Source organism: Haliotis rubra, unplaced genomic scaffold (assembly GCF_003918875.1).
Source record: "Haliotis rubra isolate DU_JTF1 unplaced genomic scaffold, ASM391887v1 Scf1130, whole genome shotgun sequence".
NCBI lineage: Eukaryota > Metazoa > Mollusca > Gastropoda > Lepetellida > Haliotidae > Haliotis > Haliotis rubra.
The window spans coordinates 73,982-98,293 of NW_025765038.1; positions in this window are offsets into that span (position 1 = coordinate 73,982).

The following is a 24,312-nucleotide window of genomic DNA, read 5'->3' on the forward strand; positions in this document are numbered from 1 at the left end:
ATTATCATTTGGACGTACACATGAACATGCAGTATACATTAACTGAGGTAAATTATGTTTTATAGCTTTAGTTGCCGTATAATATCTTACAAATGTACCTGTCTTCACAAACTTTTACCTCAACCGTTAATGCCGGGTGCAAATAACAGAGCAACACATCGTTGGGTATGTTAGTAAGTGCTGCTTTTGTCTTCGTATTCGTATGTAACATGGGCCGGTGTCATGGATTTCCCGAATAGCAAACAACAATTGATATATTGATTATAGTATGTGAATGTGGCGCCCGGAGGTAAGACGCGTGGATGCGTCACTCCTGTAATCACGTATGATAACACAACATGTACAGTGTAAACTGAGACGCGTGGATGCGTCACTCCTGTAATCACGTATGATAACACAACACGTACAGTGTAAACTGAGACGCGTGGATGCGTCACTCCTGTAATCACGTATAATAACACAACATGTACAGTGTAAACTGAGACGCGTGGATGCGTCACTCCTTTAATCATGTATGATAACACAACATGTACAGTGTAAACTGAGTGGCGTGGATGCGTCACTCCTGTAATCACGTATGATAACTCAACATGTACAGTGTAAACTGAGACGCGTGGATGCGTCACTCCTGTAATCATGTATGATAACACAACATGTACAGTGTAAACTGAGACGCGTGGATGCGTCACTCCTGTAATCATGTATGATAACACAACATGTACAGTGTAAACTGAGACAGACGAACAGGATTTCAGTAGCGATTGTTGTCTCTGCATGAAACTGATACCCGATGTGACCTTTGTGCATGTAATACGCCAATAGCAAAATTTATAAAACGTACTGGATATGATGTTGATTTCAGATGAGTGGTTGAATGTGAGCATGTTATGTCACAGCCAGTCCCTGACTGACTGATGGGACGTTCACTTCCAGCAGTCAGGGCACACAATGTTACACTCATTACCTGATCTTCCGCTTGGTGTCGCAGCACTTCTCGACCGTCAGAACTGAGTGAGTGAGTGAGTTGAAATTTATCGTCACATCGGCAATATTTCAGCCATATCGTGACGAGAACAATGAATTTTATACATAGTAAGTAATGGCAAATTGTAAAAACCTGTCAACGAAGGACAGTAAAATAACTAGATTATCACAGATTCGACTTTAAAACAAGTAATTAAATCTGAAACAGTTTAACTATAGATGACAATACAAGGTAAAAACAGGCTATATATTGCCAACAACTGAAGGGAGATCACCATACTAGGGACCATGGGGACTTACAGTACATTTGCTTCCTGCATGGATTCCTAGCTGGATTTACACCATCCCTTCAGCTATTAGCAGTGTTAGATAATCTAGCCTCAAATTAAACGAAGATATATTCTACGATTAAAATGGTAGTAGGTTTAAATTGACTTTGAATGTCTTGGGGACCTACGTACCCTCTCAGGAGGACAATAATTTTACAGTACTTTAACCCCCTTTGAGGGTATAGCCACTGACAATCTAATTTACTAATCTAAACTACCAATCATTAAAATGAATCTATATACAGGACATATAAATAATGATAATAATAATAATATCTTGACCGTCTGACCAGAAGGATCATGTCTGATAACAGAGCCCACCACCCTCGTTCCTCTCTTAACCGTTTAGACATGCCAATCAATTCTGGAGGTCGGGGTTTGATTAATGTGGAGGCTCTTCATGATAGAATTTTATTGTGTACTTTTGCACATATCTATTTATCGGATGATCCTCTAGTGATGAATGTCAAGAATCATGATGAAAGCAAGGAATTCCACAGCTATTTTAAGCGTGCCAAGGTTGTTGGACAGAATGTGAGATTTCAGGTTGATTTTGTTAATGGCGATGTACTGCTGGACGGTACAGCGATGGGAGTAAACCAGGTGAAGTCCTTCACCAAGTCTGCTTAGAGTCGGTCTTTTGTGGAGAAGCTTCCTGAGAAGCCATTGCATCGTGTGTACATGCAGTGTGTGGAACAGAACAGCAATCCCACCGACTCCTTCGCCTGGATGAAGTCGGCTGGTCTTAAATGTGAAACTGAGGGCTTTCTTTTTGCTGCTCAGGACCAGTCACTTCCCACTCGCAATCGCCTAAATGTGATTTTTAAAGAAAATATCAATATGAAATGTCGACTTTGCAATGAATTCACGGAGACTGTCCAGCACATTGTCAGTGGAAGCCCTTCCTTGGCACAAACAGCATATCTTAAACGACATGATGGCATGGCTCGTTGCTTTTACTACCGTCTCCGACATGCCTTTGGCTTTGACTCCGAGGTCCATCCATGGTACGACCCTGAACATGTCCAGGGCGTCATGGAAAATGATGCTTTCAAACTTCTCTGGAATACGCCCTTATACAGCCTCAGAAGAATTCCAGCCAACAAACCTGATCTTGTCCTTTTTGATAAAGCCAATGAATTGATTTATATCATTGAATTTTCTGTCCCTTTTGACACCAATGGGATTGGCAAGATTCAGGAAATGCATGATAAATATGCGGACCTCGCCTTTGAAATGTCTCGCTTGCATCCCAAGTACACTGTCGCCAGGCTCCCCATTATTCCCGGTGCCCTTGGTTTGGTACCTCATGATCTCTTGGCGCAGATCAGGAGAGTGCCCGGGTTCTCCACCGGGAGTACAGCCCTTCTGACACTCTGGGTAATGCAGAAGGCTGCAGTGTTGGGGAGCCTTCATATTCTCCGGAAAGTTCTTGGTGGATTCGACTACGCAGCGTTTCCTGGGAGAAGTCCCATTCGCTGTCTGGGCTGCGTGTAGAGGGGGCAAGGGCCCTGAGCTGATGATGAGACTTACCAGCCTGACTGTGCCAGGATCACCCGAACCCTCTCTGCTGCATGCTATCTTAAATCTGTAAAACATAATAAATATACAGCCTCAGAAGAATTCCAGCCAACAAACCTGATCTTGTCCTTGTTGATAAAGTATATTTGATGATATCTGGATTTCTGTTGAATCTCCGTTATCGCGGCGTGATGATCACATGATGATCACTTTATTCAGAATTGAAGGCCATGTGGCCAAGAGTACAACAGGTAATACAACATTGTCATGGTGTGTAGAGTTGCAATATAATTCATAATACAATTATTTTAACGTAGGTTTTGCTTCAGGAATATACATATTCCTTTAAGAACAGTGACACTGTGTATCTTCATAAGGGCTCGGAATTTCACAATTGAAGGTGGGCTGTAGAAATATGCTGGAATACATTGGGATCTGCATCGGTTATAAAATGGACATATTAGCAACAAGTGATATTCGTCTTCAAGCACGTTTAAAGTACATTTGTTACAAACTAATTCTTTATATGGGACAATTATCTTTGAAAAACGTTGTTTTTGTATATTCAAGCTATGTGATTGGCATCGGAATTTGATCAACATTCGGATAAGATCTTTGTTTAATGCGCCACAGGAAATATACAGTTCAGGTTCAAGAAGTGACTTAAATGTACTATAATTTACAAGAAATGATGAGTTTCTTATTTTACTATTCCAGTGTTGTATATTAATACAGCGTTGTTTGAACTCAAACATGAAGTGATTTACATCGCCACAAATAATGGACATATAGCATTGACTATCTGTGTTGTCAAAAGCATGTAACGCAGGGTCAACAACTTAGTCAAATAACGTAATAATAACCATTAAATGTGGTTTTCGTAAACATTGTTGACCATTTAGTTCGGCTGGGGTCATTTGCTAAGAATGCAGTTATCAATGAAAAACATGCAGTGTTTATATTTTTCAATCTTCAGAAATCATACGACACTACATGGAAACATGGTATTTAAATAGGTATACATGCTTTTGGGATACATGCCGTCTGCCTCAGTTTATATCCAACAGTTAAGTTCCAGTCTGATGGGGCTTAATCTAGTCTGGTTCTTACAATCAGGATCATGGTGTCCCATAACGTAGTAGTTTGTCTGTTACATTATTCAGCTTCAAGATTACAAGTCCATAAAAATGTCAAACGATTCATTTGATAGATTGCTTTTAAGGATGATTTAAATACTTCCCGACAAGGTTACAACATGCAAAGTAAAGACACCTGCCCAGGTCCTTGAAGAAAGCAGAAGATGCTATCAAAGATGTATTAGAGACCATGTTTCTTGGTATTTTACCATCACCTGACCTTTCTTGGATACACCGGTGATATAAAGAATAAACGCCTGAAGGGACTCAATTTATCAAAAGTGGTTTCAAAGTCCAACTGTTTAGGTGATCAGAAAGTCCTCGTCCGACTGCAAAGAGCGGTAATTGGCTCAAAAGCTGACTATGGATCTATCAATTCTGGTGGAGCTTATAACAGCAATATGAAGACACTGGACTGTGGCTTGGTCATGGGACTTTTAAACCTTCTCCAATTCATGGTTCACTATATACGTTTATATGATCGTCCAATACGAGGGGCGGTGGGGTGTAATAAAGCGTTGGCTGTAGAAGACCTGTTGAGATCCATATGGGCACAATGGTGAAGCCCAGGCCGTGATGTTGTGGTATTGCTAAAAGCGGCGTAAAACCAAACTCAGTCAGTCAGTCAGTCCAATACGATGTATCATTGTAGCTGGAGATCCAGGGAGGCCACTGGTGTGCCAGCTGTTATCATGTGTAATATCTGTCCGGAATGTTCTAGAGCATCTGGAATGTTCAGTGTTGTCATACATATATTTATTACCTACGAGAGCAAAGATATCGGGGTTCATATTTTTCTCAAATATCACTTTGTCATGGTGACGTCATGAACAATGCTATGACGTCACGTTTCTTCTGTGACGGTGCGTTCTACGCGCGACGACGGCGGCTAGAGAGCCTATGTTTGAAAGTAGATTTGGTTTTATTTTTCTCCATTTGACGACTTCGGTAATAAACAGAATATTATATTCGTGCCCATGTCATACTATGTTTACGACACTCGTGCTCGGGAAATACCAACATTTAGGCACTCGTGTCGTAAACATAGTATGACATGGGTACTCATATAATATCCTCTATATATGAAAGGGGAGCGTTCCTGCCTCAGTCATCACACAATACATCTCATTCATAATACATTACATCAACGCCAGCAGTGTGTGAAGGTCACCGTTCACCCTGGATACCCAGCCAAGACCTGTTTAGGAAGCTTGGCCACTGTTCCAGCCAGGTGAATTATCATGGCTGTCTTAAAACCTATAATTACTGCTTTTATGTTGCATTACCATTGTATTGTACTGCCGTTGTATTGTACTGCCATTGTATTGTACTGCCGTTGTATTGTACTGCCGTTGTATTGTACTGCCATTGTATTGTACTGCCGTTGTATTGTACTGCCGTTGTATTGTACTGCCGTTGTATTGTACTGCCGTTGTATTGTACTGCCATTGTATTGTACTGCCATTGTATTACACTGCCGTTGTATTGTACTGCCGTTGTATTGTACTGCCGTTGTATTGTACTGCCACTGTATTGTTTGCACTGTATTGTACTGCCATTGTATTGTATTGTACTGTTATTGTATTGTACTGCCGTTGTAGTGTACTGATATTCGTACTATGGCTCTATTTTGTATTGCCATTGTACAGTAACTTTTGTGGTGATTTGTAAAGTTATATAACTAGTGCTGTATAATATGTCTTTAATGTTTGTAGGTTTCATATCACACAAATGACTCAATATACCATTTTGTCACAACAGTTTGTGTCGTTGTAGGTTTTCTCCTGCCTTCGGGGTCATGGATGGTATCAACATCGACTGCACCTACGAGCACCCTTGCCTCAGACGCAAACCAAACGGAATCCCTCGTTTATAACATCACCTACCAGACCGACACTGCTGTCTGTGTCTGCGACTGCCTCGGTGTCTACACGTGGAACGTGTCAATGGAAGAACTCGCGCTTCTCACAACGGACATCCGGAGCAACCTAGCTCTCAACTATCAGGAGTTGTCAAACCGAGTGAGGGGAAAAACCAGTGCACCCGACGACCGCGTCAGTGCCCGCAGTATGGGCTACACAAGTGCCCTCGTCATCTTCGTCTCCATCGCCATCCTTGTTCTTATTGACATCAACAATATTTGGTCGAGCTTGGTTCTCTTCTCTCAACAAAGATAAGAGCAAGAACATATCACCCTATTTCACAGTGATCTCACTGATGCCCCTGACATGACGTGTGGAAGAGATCAGTCACTGATGCCCCTGACATGACGTGTGGAAGAGATCAGTCACTGATGCCCCTGACATGACGTGTGGAAGAGATCAGTCACTGATGCCCCTGACATGACGTGACATAACGTGTGGAAGAGATCTGTCACTGATGCCCCTGACATGACGTGTGGAAGGGATCAGTCACTGATGCCCCTGACATGACGTGTGGAAGAGAAGACACTGATGACAGACGTGTGGAAGAGATCAGTCACTGATGCCCTTGACATGACGTGTGGAAGAGATCAGTCACTGATGCCCCTGACATGACGTGTGGAAGAGATCAGTCACTGGTGCCCCTGACATGACGTGTGGAAGAGATCAGTCACTGATGCCCCTGACATGACGTGTGGAAGAGATCAGTCACTGATGTCAGCCATCGTGATGTCATTCAGTTAGTAAACCACATACTCATATCCCATGGAACATCGTTCAGATCGTAATGGACTTTGTGCAGATCACTGTAAAGTGGTAGTGTAGTTGATAGCATATAAATGAATTGCAGATCATGTAGAGACAGTGTTTACATATAGTGACGTATTGCAGAACATGTAGAGACTGTGGTTACATATCCTGACGTATTGCAGATCATGTAGAGACAGTGGTTACATATCGTGACGTATTGCAGATCATGTAGAGACTGTGGTTACATATCGTGACGTATTGCAGAACATGTAGAGACAGTGGTTACATATCGTGACGTATTGTAGAACATGTAGAGACAGTGCTTACATATCGTGACGTATTGCAGATCATGTAGAGACAGTGGTTACATATCGTGACGTATTGCAGAACATGTAGAGACAGTTGTTTATATCGTGACGTATTGCAGATCATGTAGAGACTGTGGTTACATATCGTGACGTATTGCAGAACATGTAGAGACTGTGGTTACATATCGTGACGTATTGCAGATCATGTAGAGACAGTGGTTACATATCATGACGTATTGCAGATCATGTAGAGACAGTGGTTACATATCGTGACGTATTGCAGATCATGTAGAGACTGTGGTTACATATCATGACGTATTGCAGAACATGTAGACTGTGGTTACATATCGTGACTTATTGCAGATCATGTAGAGACTGTGGTTACATATCGTGACGTATTGCAGATCATGTTGAGACTGTGGTTACATATCATGACGTATTGCAGAACATGTAGAGACTGTGGTTACATATCGTGACTTATTGCAGAACATGTAGAGACTGTGGTTACATATCATGACGTATTGCAGATCATGTAGAGATAGCGGTGAGGTATCATGGCTTATTGCCCCGATAAACACTTCTATTACAAGGGAAATAATATAATTGAGAGTGTGAGACGTGAGGGTAGAAGTGAGAGTTCGAAACAGGATGGGAATAGACAGTGATGTGAGTTCTACTAACATGTGCCAGGAGACAAGGGGTTCTACAGGACGAGACCCCGGACCGAGACCAAACAGCACGATGGACGGTGAGGCCAGTTCCCTACGATTCAGTTCAGTGACACGTGGCAGGAACACTGACAGAGCTTCTCATTCTGACTAGAGTGGAGAACAGAACTATGTGAACCAGAAGGTATCTGGTAGAGGGCGGTCATCTCAAACTGACCGTAAGGGCGCAACAATAAAGTGAGATGAGGGTGTGACCAGGGCCATCAAGATTGTAAGACGCTTCAGCCAATAGTCAGTACATTGGACAGTGCTAGCTTTATATTTTGGAATGTGTCAGGTCTGCGTACAAAGTTAGAGGACTGTGACTTCATGAAGTATGTCAAGTCCTACGACGTTATAGGTTTATCGGAAACATTGTTAAAAAACTTTGTCATTGATGCTTCTTTTGGACTTCAAAGTGTATGTAAGGGATGCTGAAAAGATATCGGAATCAGGTAGACTCTCTGGTGGTGTTACTGTGCTTGTAAAGAAATGCATATCACATTATGTCAAGGGAGTTGATATATTTGATTCTGGTATTATGTTAGTATTTGACAAAACTCTTTTTGGTTTAAAAACACCCTATTGTACACATGTGTTTACATACATCCAGAGGGCTCATCATGGTACTCCCAGGTTAATGCAGACAGAGATTATATAAATGGTATACGTTTTCTTCAAGAGAAGCTTTGTGATTTTCTTATGAAATATGATGACGTTTATTTCTTTATTGGTGACGATTTTAATGCACGAACTGGAGTGCTAGATGATTTTATAGAAGATGATATTATTGAATATGTAGAGAATGATGAAGGTTGCCTTTGGGATTTTCTTTTAGATAATTTCTCTCTGAAGAGATACGCAGTTGATACCTATGTGAATATGTTTGGTAAATGTGTATTGAACATGTGTTCAATACTAAATATCCATATAATGAATGGTAGATGGGGTGGTGATCAGGGCCTAGGTGATTATACTTTTATTGTACATAATGGGGCCAGTCTAATCGATTATGTTATATGCTCACCCCGCCATATTCTCCTTTTGTAAAACCTTTGATGTATATTCACGCACAGAATTATCACAGCTCCCGCTCAGTGTGGATTTACGTACGCTCCGTAATACTGACCGTCCTGTAGATGTTTATAAGTTTAAATGGGATGATACTAAGGCAAATGTATGAAGACATAATCTAGAGTCAGAGTGTTTTCAAAACGTGTTAGATAATTCTTTAGATATTGCTTTTACAAATATTGATGAGAGTATTGAGTATACGTCCCAAGGCTTGTGTAAGGCAGCTCAGTTTATGCAGAGACGCGTTTGCTTTAATCCTACACATAGTAAACCCTGGTTTGATGCTGAATGTGAGCTTAGAAAGAAGGAAAGATGTAGGGCTTTAAATAGGTTCAGATCTCTATAGACCAACAGTCCTTACAAGATTACAACTCTGCTAGAAATAGGTATAATGATGTATGTCGTCGAAAACAAGTGTTTAACAAAACTGAACGGCTAAAGTTTATTGGAAAATTCAATTGACAAGCCCAAGAAATTCCGGTAAGTTTTAAAAAGTTTTAAAAATTGTAACTTCACTGAGAATAGTATAAGTAGTGACGATTGGCACAGTCACTTCATGAATAAGAGTAGAGACACAAGCCTAGATTACTCCTTTAACAGTTTTAATTGTGATGTGGACACTTTTGAAGATGATCTTAACACTGATATTTTAGATGCTCCTATTACGGAACTAGAGATACTAGAAGGAATACAACATTTGAAACCGAATAAATCTGCAGGAATAGACAATCTTATTCCAGATTGTTTTTAAATGTGCTAAGGATATTATTATGCCATATCTATGTGTTATATTTAATTTAATGTTGGAAAAATCTTATTTTCCCAAAGGGTGGGAAGTTGGTATAATTATTCCTTTGTATAAGAGTGGAGATCCTAATAATCCAGAGCATTATCGAAGAATTACTTTACTTACCGTCTTTAGTAAAAGAAATTCTGTATGTCATTAATAAAAGATTAATATTTTGGTCTAATGCTACAAATAAGATTAATGAAGCTCAGGCTGGTTTTAGAGAAGACTATTCAACCACTGACAATGTATATATTCTAAACAGCCTCATACAGCGATATCTTTCTTGTAAAGGTTCGAAGTTTTATGTCTGTTTTGTTGATTTTTCTAAAGCCTTTGATTCTGTTAATAGAAATAAATTATGGATGTTTTTACCAGCACATGGTTTGAGTAATAAAATGAGGAACATGTTACCAAGCATATATAACAATGTTAAAGGATGTATTAGAAGTAAGGGGGTTTTGTCAGCAACTTTTGATTGTAATATTGGTGTTCGCCAAGGAGGTATTCTGAGCCCATTCTTGTATTTATTCTTTATAAATGAACTAGCGACCGCTGTTCATCAGAATTGTAATGATGGTATACAACTACATCCTGACATTGTTAAGTTATTCCTCCTATTGTTTGCCGATGATATTATCATGTTTTCTAGCACTGTTAAAGGCTTACGACGTCAAATTACTGTTTTAGAAGATTATTGTGACAAATTTAAGTTAAAAATAAAATAGAGATAAGACTAAGATAGTGGTTTTTAAGAATGGTGGAAAATTATCCAAGTTTGAGAAATGGACATTACATGACAATTATTTAGAAGTAGCCAAGGGTTATAAATGTTTAGGTGTACATTTTTCAAACACCTTATCATGGAACATAAATGAAAATGTTGCGTCCCTACAGGGTAAGAAAATACTTATGGGAATATTTTATAATTTGATGAAGGCTGGTGAAGTAAATTATAATACATTCTTTAAAATATTTGACTCCAAAATTAAACCTATTCTGTTATATGGCTCAGAGGTTTGGGGTTTTACACATTTTAATGTTTTAGAAAGGGTTCATCTTTATGCATGTAAAAGAATGTTAGGTGTTAAGGTCAGTACTTCTAATTGCATGGTTATTGGAGAATGTGGCCGTTACTTTTTATATATTTAAGCATATTAGCAAATTTTAAGATATAGGATAAGGTTAGTAAATATGCCACAGTTACGATATCCCCAAAAATGTTACAATATGATGTGCATGTATGCTAGAAATGGAAAGATAAATTGGGTAAAAAATGTGAGAAATATGCTTGAAACATGTGGATTTGGATATGCTTTTAAACTTGATTGTATTATCTTCCCAAATGTTTTTATTAAATCTGTAACAAAAAGGTTAAAAGATATGTACTTGCAACTCTGGACTGCGTCGTTAACTCTATCACCCAAAACCTCATTGTATAGCAATTTTACATCAGATCTTATAGCAGAGCATTACCTCCTTGATGTTTGCATTACAAGGTTTAGGACAGCAATTGCACGACTACGATGTACATCCCATGAATTAATTATAGAAAAGGGCAGGTATCATAATGCTCCACGAGAAAATAGACTGTGTATGTTATGTGATTTAGGGGTGACAGAAGATGAGTATCATTTTATATTAGTCTGTCCGTATTTTCACAATTTCAGAATGTTATATATCCCCACAGTTTACCGCATCAATCACTGTGAATATAAAAGCAACAAATCTACAAATTGTTAACAATCTGTCAATGTACATCTATTATGGGTTCAACAATAGAAAATGTGTTTGAAATACCATGTGACTGTGCACACTTGTATTGTACTATAGGCTTGTGGCCTCTTCAGTACCCTGAATAAAACAAATTGAAATTGACTATTTGTAGATCATGTAGAGACAATGGTTACGTATTGTGGTAGATCACATAAGACTTCTGTACACCTGGGCAAAGCCGTCCTACTAGTGGATGTCCTCTGTAACCTGAAACAGGTTGTCCTGCTACTACAACTTGATAAGATGGTGCGGCTAGTGGCTGTCTTTTGTACACCTGGATAAAGTCATGCTCACCTGGAATAGTTTCTGCTATTCTGGATGACAGGAGAAATTGAGACATTAGGTGTACTGGAAGACAGGGGGCACTGAGACATTAGGTGTAATGGAAGGCAGGGGACACTGAGACATTAGGTGTACTGGAAGACAGGGGGCACTGAGACATTAGGTGTACTGGAAGACAGGGGACACTGAGACATTAGGTGTACTGGAAGACAGGGGACACTGAGACATTAGGTGTACTGGAAGACAAGGATTATTGAGGTATTAGGTGTACTGGGAGTCAAGGCACACTGAGACATTAGGTGTACTGGAATACAAGGATTATTGAGGTATTAGGTGTACTGGAAGGGAGGGAACACTGAGACATCAGGTGTATTGGAGGTCCAGGAACATTCACACATTAGGTGTACTGGATGTATGGGAGTGGTTAGGGTTGGTAAGGTATTACACTTGTTGTTGCTGGTGGTTGTGGATGTCTTGGCGGTGGTTGTTGTGGACGTAGTATCTCGCGGGTGCAGTGGTATGAGTAGAGCCACAGGGGTTTGAATCACTGTTTGGACAATAATTTTAGAAAATATATAATCTATATTTTTGCAACCGTATATTGTTTTATATGTTTTGAGTAACATATGTTATATTTGGGATTACACTTTCTTAGTAAAGTACAAATTCTAGTACTTTTTGAGTTGAGCCCCATCCGGGATTCGAACTCACACCCTCAGAGTAACTTATGTTTCAAATTTGAACGAAATCGGTGAAAAATGGATTTTTTAGAAAATTCTCCCGCTACACTCATTACATAAAATACACAAGGGGTGACACTCGCGATGCTAAAAGCCTGATAAAAAAACGGACAGCCCGACTATTTTAACGTGCGTTCAATCAAACCAGACGTTTTTCACTAAACAATGTGTTGAGCTTGTAGATTATTCTTTTGGCCTTCTGCTCATCGTACTCAGTTTGTCTAACTGCATTTCACATTTGACCACTCACCCTCGCATTAGTACTACCCTCCGTTTTGAACAAACGTCTGGCCGCCCTTCGGTAAACATCGACCCTGTCCGAAAATCTCGGAATGACTCGGAACACAAAACGGCTCTCATTGGTCAATTTCCACGTGTGCGATTATTGCGGAATATTGTTTTGACAGTTGACATGTTTGGAAAACTCGAAAACATGGTTTTAGAAATTTATTCAAGGTGTGTAAAATTTCTTCACCGATTTCGTTCAAATTTGAAACATAAGTTACTCTTAACATATAAAAACAATATACGATATTTTATTTTTAAAAATTATTGTCCACACAGTGATTCGAACCCATGTGAGTAGAGCTGTGGCCGTTGTTTGGTGTTGTAACTGGAACCGAAAGAAGAAAGGGCAGGAAAGGGGTACAGGAAGCGGACGTAAAATATCTTTGTGTGCCGGGAGTCAGCAAAGGTTTCAGCATGCCTGCGGAAGACGTACACTATCCTTCTGTCGCCAACATCTCATACAATATCAGCAGTTGTTTCTGTTTTCAACCAGTCTCTATGTGAACAAGTTTGGTTTAAACATATTATACTTCCAAAGGAATATGGATCGGTAAAATACCTTGCAAAACCATCATACTATTCCACAAATGAAATGTGTAAAGTCAATATGTTGAAGTCGGTGGTGTCCAGGTGTCGGAAAAATAAAATAGTTAAGTTATCCTTTCCATAGGAATTTAACATAGCTCAAATATTTAGCTTTTGGCGATGATTTTAGCTTACAACCATGTACGTGAAACTATATTGTCTTTCTGATATTGTCGTATTTGTGACAGACGAAGACTAAATGAGTCCCATTCTCATTGTGATAACAGTATGTCAGATCCAGGGCGCCAAGATTATCAGAGTTTAAGCCAGCCGAGCCTGGGGTGACAGTGGCCAATTTGGCACATTCTAGACCTAGACGTTCAAGTCCAGGTTAGTGATAATTAATCAGAACGATTAATTAAGTATTTAAATTCAATGAACGCGTATTAGATCTTCCTAAGGTAGATAGTTCAAGAGGTTAATCATATCCTGACGAAATGATTTGGCATGAGGCTGGGTTCTATATTGGCTTGTTTGAAAGCTTGATCTATTTCTTAGATTATTGGGGCGGTGGGGTAGCCTAATGGTTAAAGCGTTGGCTCGACACGCCGAAGACCCGGGTTCGAATCCCCACATGGGTACAATGTGTGAAGCCCATTTCTGGTGTCCCCCGGCGTGATGTTGCTGGAATATTGCTAAAAGCGGCGTAAAACCAAACTCAGTCAGTCTTAGATTATTATTACTATGATCAGAGACTTGACTGGGTATGAAATCGTTTACATATTTAGGTAAAATGTCATTTCTCATTATATTAACTGAAATCAGTCTGGCGACGTCTTCGTTCTTTTATATGAGAAAATTTGTTTCGTTAAACATTTTGGCATGGCTGTTATCATCTGCTCCGTGCATAATTCCCTTCAATTTCATGGACCTGTATTTTCCATGAACAATTGATTTGAAGTGTAATTCCAAACTGTTTATGACTTTGTACTTCATTAATAAGAATATCCTCCATGTATAAGCTTGGTCTAACACTAGAACCGACTTTGCGACCGAATGTTACAATTTTGGTCTTATGGGAGTTTGCGGAGAATCCATTTGTGGTCCCAGTTTGAAATGTTTGCTAAATCGTTATTGATACTTTTTGCTGCAGGGATGTAATCATCAACGTTGATATAGATGGAAGTACCGTCTACAAGACAAATATTACTCTCTACGCCTTCAACAATGTCGTTTAATGAAAGTGGTTTAATTACTTTTGCTAAACTGAAGAATATTTATGATACTGGCGGAACCTTTTTAGATTATCATAAATTACTATGTTGCATTCCTTTTAGTTGGAAACACTGTATTAATGAACAAATATGAATCAATAATTCAAATTTAGTGATTAGTAATAAGTTACTTGACATTCTCAAACCTTGTAAGGGTTCTAGATATTACTATGTAACATTATTGTTTGTGATGAGTTTCCGCGTGTGTAACAAATGGGTTGGAAACTTCAAGGTGGTATTTCCTCCCTGGAGAGAGATATTTCTTCATTATAGGTGTTGCAACAAGGATGTAAAACTATTAGAATTCCAATCTAAATATTTACATCGAATAATCTACACCAAGAAGGAATTAAACATGTGAAAGTAGTGAATGAGGATATTTGCTCCTTCTGTAAAACTGATAGGGAAAGCAGAAATGTGTTTTTCTGGAATGTGAACATGTGGAAGAATTCTGGCTGAGTGTGGAATTATACGTGAACTCTTATTTCAATGAAGAAATAAAACTTCTGGCATTTGAGTGTGGAAGTTATGGATATGAACTTCTTATTTCGACGTTGATGGCTATACTGTTATAACTTCTACTAACACCGCTATGAGTGGCATTTCAAGAAGTTGATGTAACACTGACAACGAGTGTAACTACTAACACCGCTATCAAACGTTTCAGTGTAGCTTAACACATTAAGCACGTTTCGGTGTAGCTACTAACACTGTTATCAAGCACGTTTAGTGTAACTACTAACACCGTTATTAAGCACTTGCTTGATAACGGTGTTAGTAGCTACACTGAAACGTCGCTCATATTATATTAAAGAAGTTGTATATCAATAAAACTCTCCTCATTATTGAAGAAATAAAAGTTGATACTTGTGCTATTCGTTTTGGATTTCCAGCCAAATTTAAGTTAGTTAACCCCTTACTCTTGTTATGTAAAAGACATGTATTCTTAAGTAGTCTTAACAGGACAACCCTTTCAGTTTATACAATGATAAAAATCTTCAAAAAGATACATTCTATTGAAATATTTATTGCCTGCGATAATAAATGGGCTGCGTTTGAAAGAAAAAATGGCTTCCACTGTCAGAACCTTATGATCAAGTCTCTTGACTTCCTGCTTTTAAAAACCACTATATCACTGACACGTTATATATATAGTACACTTTGTTTTTATATGCTCTGGGTGTTTAGTCGCTAACAATTTGTAACTTTTCTCTTTACGTGATATCTCCCTTACATTTCATTATTTTTGTGTCCATCACTTTGAACAGTTTGTGCCTTAACTTTGTAGCATTAATCACATCTTTTGTTAATACTTGTTTGTATGAGAATATTGCCATTGTTTCTCTGTATCAGAGAATTATTGCTTATACAAAAATCATAGTACAATAGTCTTTGTAACCAATATTTCGTCTCTGAATACAACCATGCTTGGTTGACATGCTTGTGACCTGATTTTGCAGGAATAACAAAAGCAACCAAAAAAAACCCCCCAAAAACAACAATAAACAGCAGTGGCCCTTGCTTGTAAAAATTTCGATTCTGAGCTATAACCATTAATGGCTACTTCTTGAGTTCTGGCTTCTAAATAACTTTCGAACCATGTCAAAAGATCACTTTTGGATACCGGAAACCTTTTAGTTTATGGGTGATACCTTGACGCCATACCCCATCAAAAGCTTTACTTTCATCGAAAAAAGGCTCTAATTTCTTTACCTTCGTCTTATGCACTAGCAATACAATTCTAGAGGCATGTGATATTAAACTGAAACCCCGACTCCAACATAGCCAGTATATAACTTGTCCTGAAGACATTAAACACATGTTTGTATATACACTTTTCTAAGATTTTCCTGAGCAATTTCTTTACCTTCACGTCTATAGTTTGAAAAGTAATGTATATCGCCAGTTTTATGAGTTACCGATGTTTCCAGATTGACGGAATACATTTATTTTACAGGAAAAGTTAAAAACCTTTGTCAAGTGTCACATTCGAATTTGTTTTTATTCTTAAATCAGCAATTCATTTAAGAACAGTATTGTAGTAACGTTTTGAAACTTATTACGTTTCCAAAATTATATTTCAAAAATCTTTTCAAACAAAATTTAAAACTAAAAGCTATATAACATATATAAATAAAACCTTGCTATAAGTTGCAGCCGTCAGGTAAAGTGTTCGTATCAGACCTCTGATTAACTTATCACAATTCTTTATAGTCATGTTACAATTTACCATTAAGTTGTTATAACGTGAAAACAACTTCTCTTGTTTTGAATTGTTTTTGAAAATAGTTATTTGATAATATGATACAATCATTATAAATATTACGTAGTATAATGTGTATCGATCGTGATATTCTTTAAAAATGGTACTTGTTTTAATCATGGTATTGTTAACATAGCTGTATCATCACGCCTCCAAACATTTCTATACATTTTACGGTAGCGCTTAAGATAAAAACCTTTAACAGGTTTGGCATACCAGTTTCCGTTAATTCCCAAGAAGTTTATTATGCACATTTTAAAACATCTAATTTGTGTGATAATTATTTGATAAGTGTTACTTTTAACGATTACAACCACTTTGATTCTTGCCGATGCAACGTAAAATCTCAAGTCACCTAAATCACTCTTTTTCTCGGCACAGTTCTCAAAACTGAACGCTGTCGACGTTTTAATGTTCCGTGGGAATTTAGCAAATGTAAACTTTGTAACTTAAAAACAAATATCGCTATTGTTTAGTCCAACATACCGCCATCCCGAGTAAATAACCTAACATCTATATTTTACATCTATCCAAATATTTCGAAATTTGACTCACTGATGACTGATGTTTTCCAAGAGCGTATTATCAATATAAAGTCTGAGTGTGTGGCTTAAACAAATCAAATGATGGACGTCAACGCTCATACATTCCCCCCGTCCGATACCCCTCTCTTGCCCGCAGGCTACCCACGCTTGACCAACTCGCACCCAAGTCCACTCTGACGATGACCACTGGGCAATCATGCAGCCATTAACAAGGGGATAAAACAGTGTTATCTGGCCGCACAACCTAATCTTTACACCGCGTGTTGACATTTTCAATCTAAAGAAAGTTTTTCTTAAGATTTTAATCAGATCAATTTTCTACTGGCCGCTGCCAAACTATCACATTGGCTGGTTTTATATCGCTGATGAGAGCCGTTAAGAGGTCAAGCACACACCGTTGAGAAACCCTGGCAATCACAATGAGACGAAAGCTTCAATTAAGTCATTAAAAAGCAGTGTTGATTGGTCGTGATTTGGAAACATCTGTCACAATGGAAGCTTTTAAAGCATTCGTTCTGGCCTGTTTTACACATGTTAGTTCTTCCTGTTGTCGACCCGCTCCGCCCTACAATGGTGTCATTAACACAATAAACATTGTCCTGCAGATAGTTTGTCCTGCAAGATACTCCGCATAATTATTTTCTTTAAATTTACGACTCTATTGTAGTTAAATTGCAATTTAAGGTAGCAGTAGTGTGTAGTGGAACTACTTCCACGTGTTGAGGAACACAAATAAAGTCAATGATAACCCCTAACAACTGAAGAAGTAACAAACGACTGCGGGTGATAGTGTTCTTATTGATAGCCATCTAAACATAACACTGGCTCCCACAATATGCCAAAAACAAATGAACATCGTTTAGTGAAACTCCCACATGTGACAACTACATTTAGTTTATGATCGTGACAAATGTCACCAATATTGAGATTTAACAATTGAAAGGAATATTGTTAAATACGTTTTGATTTCCTCACATACCTTAACATATGTAACGTACGTTATATTCGGGATTACATTTTCTGTGTAAAGTACAGATTCTATTACTTTTGTTAGTTTGAGTCCTATCCGGGATTGGAACCCAAACACTCAGCGTCAGGCATCTAGGTGTCGTAGTAAGAAGTATTACCCGAAACGTTGTGTTCATCATAATTAAGAAGTTGACATCCATAAATTCTCACTTTTTGTTTGACACCTAATCGCCAGCAGACAAAGTCAGCGATCTAACCCACTCAGCCACCACGGCTTTCACAAAAATTCAAGTCGGACAGCTTCGAATACCCAATGTTATAAAAAACTATATATGATTTTGAGTCAGGTATTTTTTGCAAAGAAATTTATTGATGAAGTAAATGTTGCTTATTTTATAAATATTCTTTCATTCAGAGAAACACACCAACTCGACATAATTTACATGTCATTGTAAATGTGAAATATGACTATCATCGTGAATTGTGAATGTAGCAAGACATGTTAATGCGTAATTTGGCTGGCAAATTTGAAATGCAAATAAAGTTTTAAATCTTGTAAGTGTCAATAGCATTGTGAAATGTACATGTCAGTGTCATTGTGAAAAGCATACATCATTGTAAATATTAAAATGAATGTACACATCATTGGAAAATGTAACAAGATGAACACGTGTAATTTGGCTATCATTGAAGGTTCTAGTATACTACCCATCAAACGTTTAGACTCACATAGAGCACTCACTTTGTGCTATATATATTTGCAGTTGGTTCCCCCAAGTTGGTTTCCAAGTTAGTTCTCCAATTATATAAGTTAGTGGGGATATATATATGTGTGTATATATCACAGGAACATTCAAGCGTTCCTTTAATATTTTCCATATTTCACCACCAGCTTTGAATAGCGCTGTGGTGATGAAAACTGGAAAACAATAAAGGAACGCTTGCATTTTCCTGTGATCCTTTATTTGTTTCTCTCAGTATATATATGATTACATCGAAGATTGATTTCTCCGCTAACTTGGGGGAACCAACTGCACACCTTATGCAGATGAGTTGCAAGAGCATCATGCTTCAAATTGCTGAAAAGCGTGTTAAAATATCATGCATGTGAACAGCTGCGTTTTGGTTTAAAGTTTTGTTAAGAATTCGCCAATTTTCACTGCGTTTCATCTTTTATTGAACTCATGACAATAATCTTTTCAACGTTACGAATCTGTTTTACAATACATCAGTTCATGTGTAAACAGTACCTTTAAACATTATGGAATATTTAGCAAAATCTAGTTTAGAAAAGTTGACTGAAGTAAGTGGCTACATTTACACTAGTGAGTCTAAACTTTTGATGGGTAGTATACATTAAATCAGAACGCCAGTCTGTGCATACATGTACAAGCAGTGACTATAGACTGCCTAGTTTACCGGGAAACCTTTGCTTTGAGTAACCTGTTAATGTACATGTCTTTGTAAATGTAACATGTGCATGTAACTGTCAATGTGATAATTGAGGCATATGTCATACTGAAGTGTGAAATACACCGTCACTAAATGCTTTGTATTTTAAAATCTTAAAGATGCCGAATTTAAATATTTGCAACAATTACATCAGTTTCACAGTTGTATGTGTGATGTGCTGGTACAAATGAATACAGGTATTGAGGTATCACTGTAAAGGTGGGATCAGGTTTGAGAAAAGGGTCAACCAAGATCGATGTTGTCACTTCTTTCTGTGAACTGTACATAGAACATTTGGGTTAGCGAGACTGTGATTGAGTGTAAGACCAAAACGTTCTCGCTGTTTATGTAGATGACAAACACACATCTGCACCCTAAGCTTCTCTGTCTCTAAACCTGTAATTACCGACCTGGTTAAGTACCTCTTTGAACATCCATTCAATGGAGTTGTGTTTATGGCAGTTATTTGAACAGTTGATGTGTTGAAATATCATCTTGCAGTTTTAAGTGAAACATCTAGTTTACTTAATGGTTGTAAATTCTCTCCTGGCCTCCTGATGGTCATATTGGAGGTATAACTGCCCCCGCTACAAAAGGGACTGTTGTTCAGATAATGACAAGCGTTTTCTGAATATCGAAGACAACAGACAAAAGGTTTGTAAGTGTGAGGCATGTCACACCAGTGAGTCATAGTAACGTCTCCGTGAGGGTACGTCGTTACTCACGCCGAGTCGACTGGCCAGACAGAGGTAGGGGACAGTCCGATGTTATCTCGAACGTGAGAAAACCAAGCCGGCAGCAGCTCCAAGCAGGGTGGGCTGTACGCAGGCAGGGTGAAGAGTTACTGTGGGGAGGGTGAAGCTATACACCAGACACTGGGGAAAGGCAGAAGTTGGGGTGAGGATTTACACCAGACACGGACAAGGTCAGCAGCCGATTGAGGGGCTAAAGCAGAAAGTGGGTTGGTCATATATGTGTATCTGCACAAGACAAGGTGGACATCAGAACAGAGGGACGGTTATAAATCGTGTTAGGAGCTACATCAGACTGGGTGGGGAGACAGAAGTCGTGTTACGAGCAACATCAGACAGGGTCGGGTGTTCGAAGTCGTGTTACGAGCTACATCAGACAGGATGGGGCGTCAGAAGTCGTGTTGTGAGGTACAGCAGACAGGATGGGGTGTCAGAAGTCGTGTTAGGAGGTACATCAAACAGGATGGGGTGTCAGAAGTCGTTTTAGGAGGTACATCAGACAGGGTGGGGTGAAAGAAGTCGTGTTAGGAGGCTACATCAGACAGGGTGGGGTGTTAGAAGTCGTTTTAGGAGGTACATCAGACAGGATGGGGGTCAGAAGTCGTGTTAGGAGGTACATCAGACAGGATGGGGCGTCAGAAGTCGTGTTGGGAGTACATCAGACAGGATTGGGTGTTAGAAGTCGTTTTAGGAGGTTCATCAGACAGGATTGGGTGTCAGAAGTCGTGTTTGGAGGTACATCAAGCAGGGTGGGGTGTTAGAAGTCGTGTTAAGAAGTACATCAGACAGGATGGGGTGTTAGAAGTCGTGTTAGGAGGTACATCCGACAGGATTGGTTGTCAGAAGTCGTGTTTGGAGGTACATCAAGCTGGGTGGGGTGTTAGAAGTCGTGTTAGGAGGTACATCAGGCAGGCTGGGGCGTCAGAAGTCGTGTTGGGAGGTACATCAGATAGTTTGGGGTGTTAGAAGTCGTTTTAGGAGGTACATCAGATAGGATGGGGTGTCAGAAGTTGTGTTAGGAGGTACATCAGACAGGATGGGGCGTCAGAAGTCGTGTTGGGAGGTACATCAGACAGGATGGGGTGTCAGAAGTCGTTTTGGGAGGTACATCAGGGCGAGTCGTGTTAGGAGGTACATCAGATAGTTTTGGGTAGGTCGTGGGGTACATCAGACAGGATGGGGTGTTAGAAGTCGTTTTATGAGGTACATCAGACAGGATGGGGTGTTAGAAGTCGTTTTAAGAGGTACATCAGGTAGGATTGGGCGTCAGAAATCGTGTTGGGAGTTACATCAGGCAGGATGGGGCGTCAGAAGTCGTGTTGTGAGGTACATCGGGCAGGATCGGGCGTCAGAAGTCGTGTTGGGAGGTACATGAGACTGGGTGGGGTGTTAGAAGTCGTGTTAGGAGGTACATCAGACAGGATGGGGCGTCAGAAATCGTGTTGGGAGGTACATCAGACAGGGTGGGGTGTTAGAAGTCGTTTTAGGAGGTACAGCAAACAGGATGGGGCGTTAGAAGTCGTTTTAGGAGGTACATCATACAGGGTGGGGCGAAAGAAGTCGTTTTACGAGCTACATCAGACAGGGTCGGGTGTTCGAAGTCGTGTTGTGAGGTACAGCAGACAGGATGGGGCGTCAGAAGTCGTGTTAGGAGGTACATCAAACAGGATGGGGTGTCAGAAGTCGTTTTAGGAGGTACATCAGACAGGATGGGGTGTCAGAAGTCGTGTTAGGAGGTACATCAGACAGGATGGGGTGTCAGAAGTCGTTTTAGGAGGTACATCAGATAGTTTGGGGTGTCAGAAGTTGATTTAGGAGGTACATCAGACAGGATGGGGCGTCAGAAGTCGTGTTGGGAGGTACATCAGACAGGATGGGGTGTTAGAAGTCGTGTTGGGAGGTACATCAGACAGGATGGGGTGTCAGAAGTCGTGTTGGGAGGTACATCAGATAGTTTTGGGTGTTAGAAGTCATTTTAGGAGGTACATCAGACAGGATGGGGCGTCAGAAGTCGTGTTGGGAGGTACATCAGATAGGATGGGGTGTTAGAAGTCGTTTTAGGAGGTACATCAGACAGGATGGGGCGTCAGAAGTCGTGCTGGGAGGTACATCAGATAGTATGGGGTGTCAGAAGTCGTTTAGGAGGTACATCAGACAGGATGGGGCGTCAGAAGTCGTGTTGGGAGGTACATCAGATAGTATGGGGTGTTAGAAGTCGTTTTAGGAGGTACATCAGACAGGATGGGGCGTCAGAAATCGTGTTGGGAGGTACATCAGACAGGATGGGGTGTTAGAAGTCGTTTTAGGAGGTACATCAGACAGGATGGGGCGTTAGAAGTCGTTTTAGGAGGTACATCATACAGGGTGGGGCGAAAGAAGTCGTTTTACGAGCTACATCAGACAGGGTCGGGTGTTCGAAGTCGTGTTGTGAGGTACAGCAGACAGGATGGGGCGTCAGAAGTCGTGTTAGGAGGTACATCAAACAGGATGGGGTGTCAGAAGTCGTTTTAGGAGGTACATCAGACAGGATGGGGTGTCAGAAGTCGTGTTGGGAGGTACATCAGACAGGATGGGGTGTTAGAAGTCGTGTTAGGAGGTACATCAGACAGGATTGGGTGTCAGAAGTCGTGTTTGGAGGTACATCAAGCAGGCTGGGGTGTTAGAAGTCATTTTAGCAGGTACATCAGACAGGATTGGGGGTCAAGGGTACATCATGCAGGATGGGGCGTCAGAAATCGTGTTGGGAGGTACATCAGATAGGATGGGGTGTTAGAAGTCGTGTTAGGAGGTACATCAGACAGGATGGGGTGTTAGAAGTCGTGCTGGGAGGTACATCAGACAGGATGTTGCGTACACGTAGTACACAAGGTAGACGTGGTGGTCGTGGTTGACGAGGCTAACACTGCAGACATTGTAGGGTCCAAGGTATTCTCCCAGATCGAACATTTAGACTTTGAGGGCTCTACACAATGGGTCCTGGGCTTCCTGACAGTGTTTGGTTTAGTTTCAATAAACGTCAAGTCAACCCTCCTGCAGTAACACGTTGCGTGACGACAATGGCAGTGTGGATGTCACGGCCAACTTATTCATACTTTGACCACAAGCAGGGTATTGTTGGCAACAAAGGATCTTGAAAACCGCCTTTTAACGCTTAAGAAATTAACCTGATCAGACGCCCGGTGCTAGGCTCGTCTGCACCCAGCTATTCACTCACTCCCGGTCCTCAATAGCATGCTGATCTACCAGAAACGCCGATGGACAGATAAACATATTGCTTATCTCCCAGGCCCGCTCCGTTAGATTACATAATTGCAAGCCTTAAGCAGCTAGTTATCCTGACTGGCGTTTCAGCGAGGGAACGAATAAGACTGACGGGCTGTTTTCAGCTTCAGTGCTCGACAAATACCTCACAAGTGAGGGATAAAGGCGTGCTTCTAATGACAATACGGGTAGAAACAAAGCAAGGGGTGTCGGGGCTGACGCAGGTGTGAATAGCCTACACCTCTGCCCGACAGAAACTGTTTCAAGGCAGGAGATGGAGAGGGTACCATCCCTGCCGTGACTCACCTGGGGGTGAGGAAAGGGAGGGATACTGTAATCTAACCCCCGTATTCATATGTCTCTGTTCAAGGCAAGCCGTGATAGAGTGACGTTTGGCCGCTATCTGCGATCTCTGGTGTTACTACCTCTGCCTCAACCTACATTCCACAGTTCCAAGCGCCCCCTAGTGGCCAGATCTCATCTCTAACCACAACTCACTCTCAGTGTCGAAGCTTAATGAATTTGCCTTTCATTAACTGCTGCATATTTGAACCTTTGAATTGCCATTAACAACACCATAACCAGTGTTGAAGGCCGGTGTTCAGTCAGACTGGCGTACTGTGTTGTTGGTGTACAGTTACAGTGATTAAGTGTGAACAATAGCACT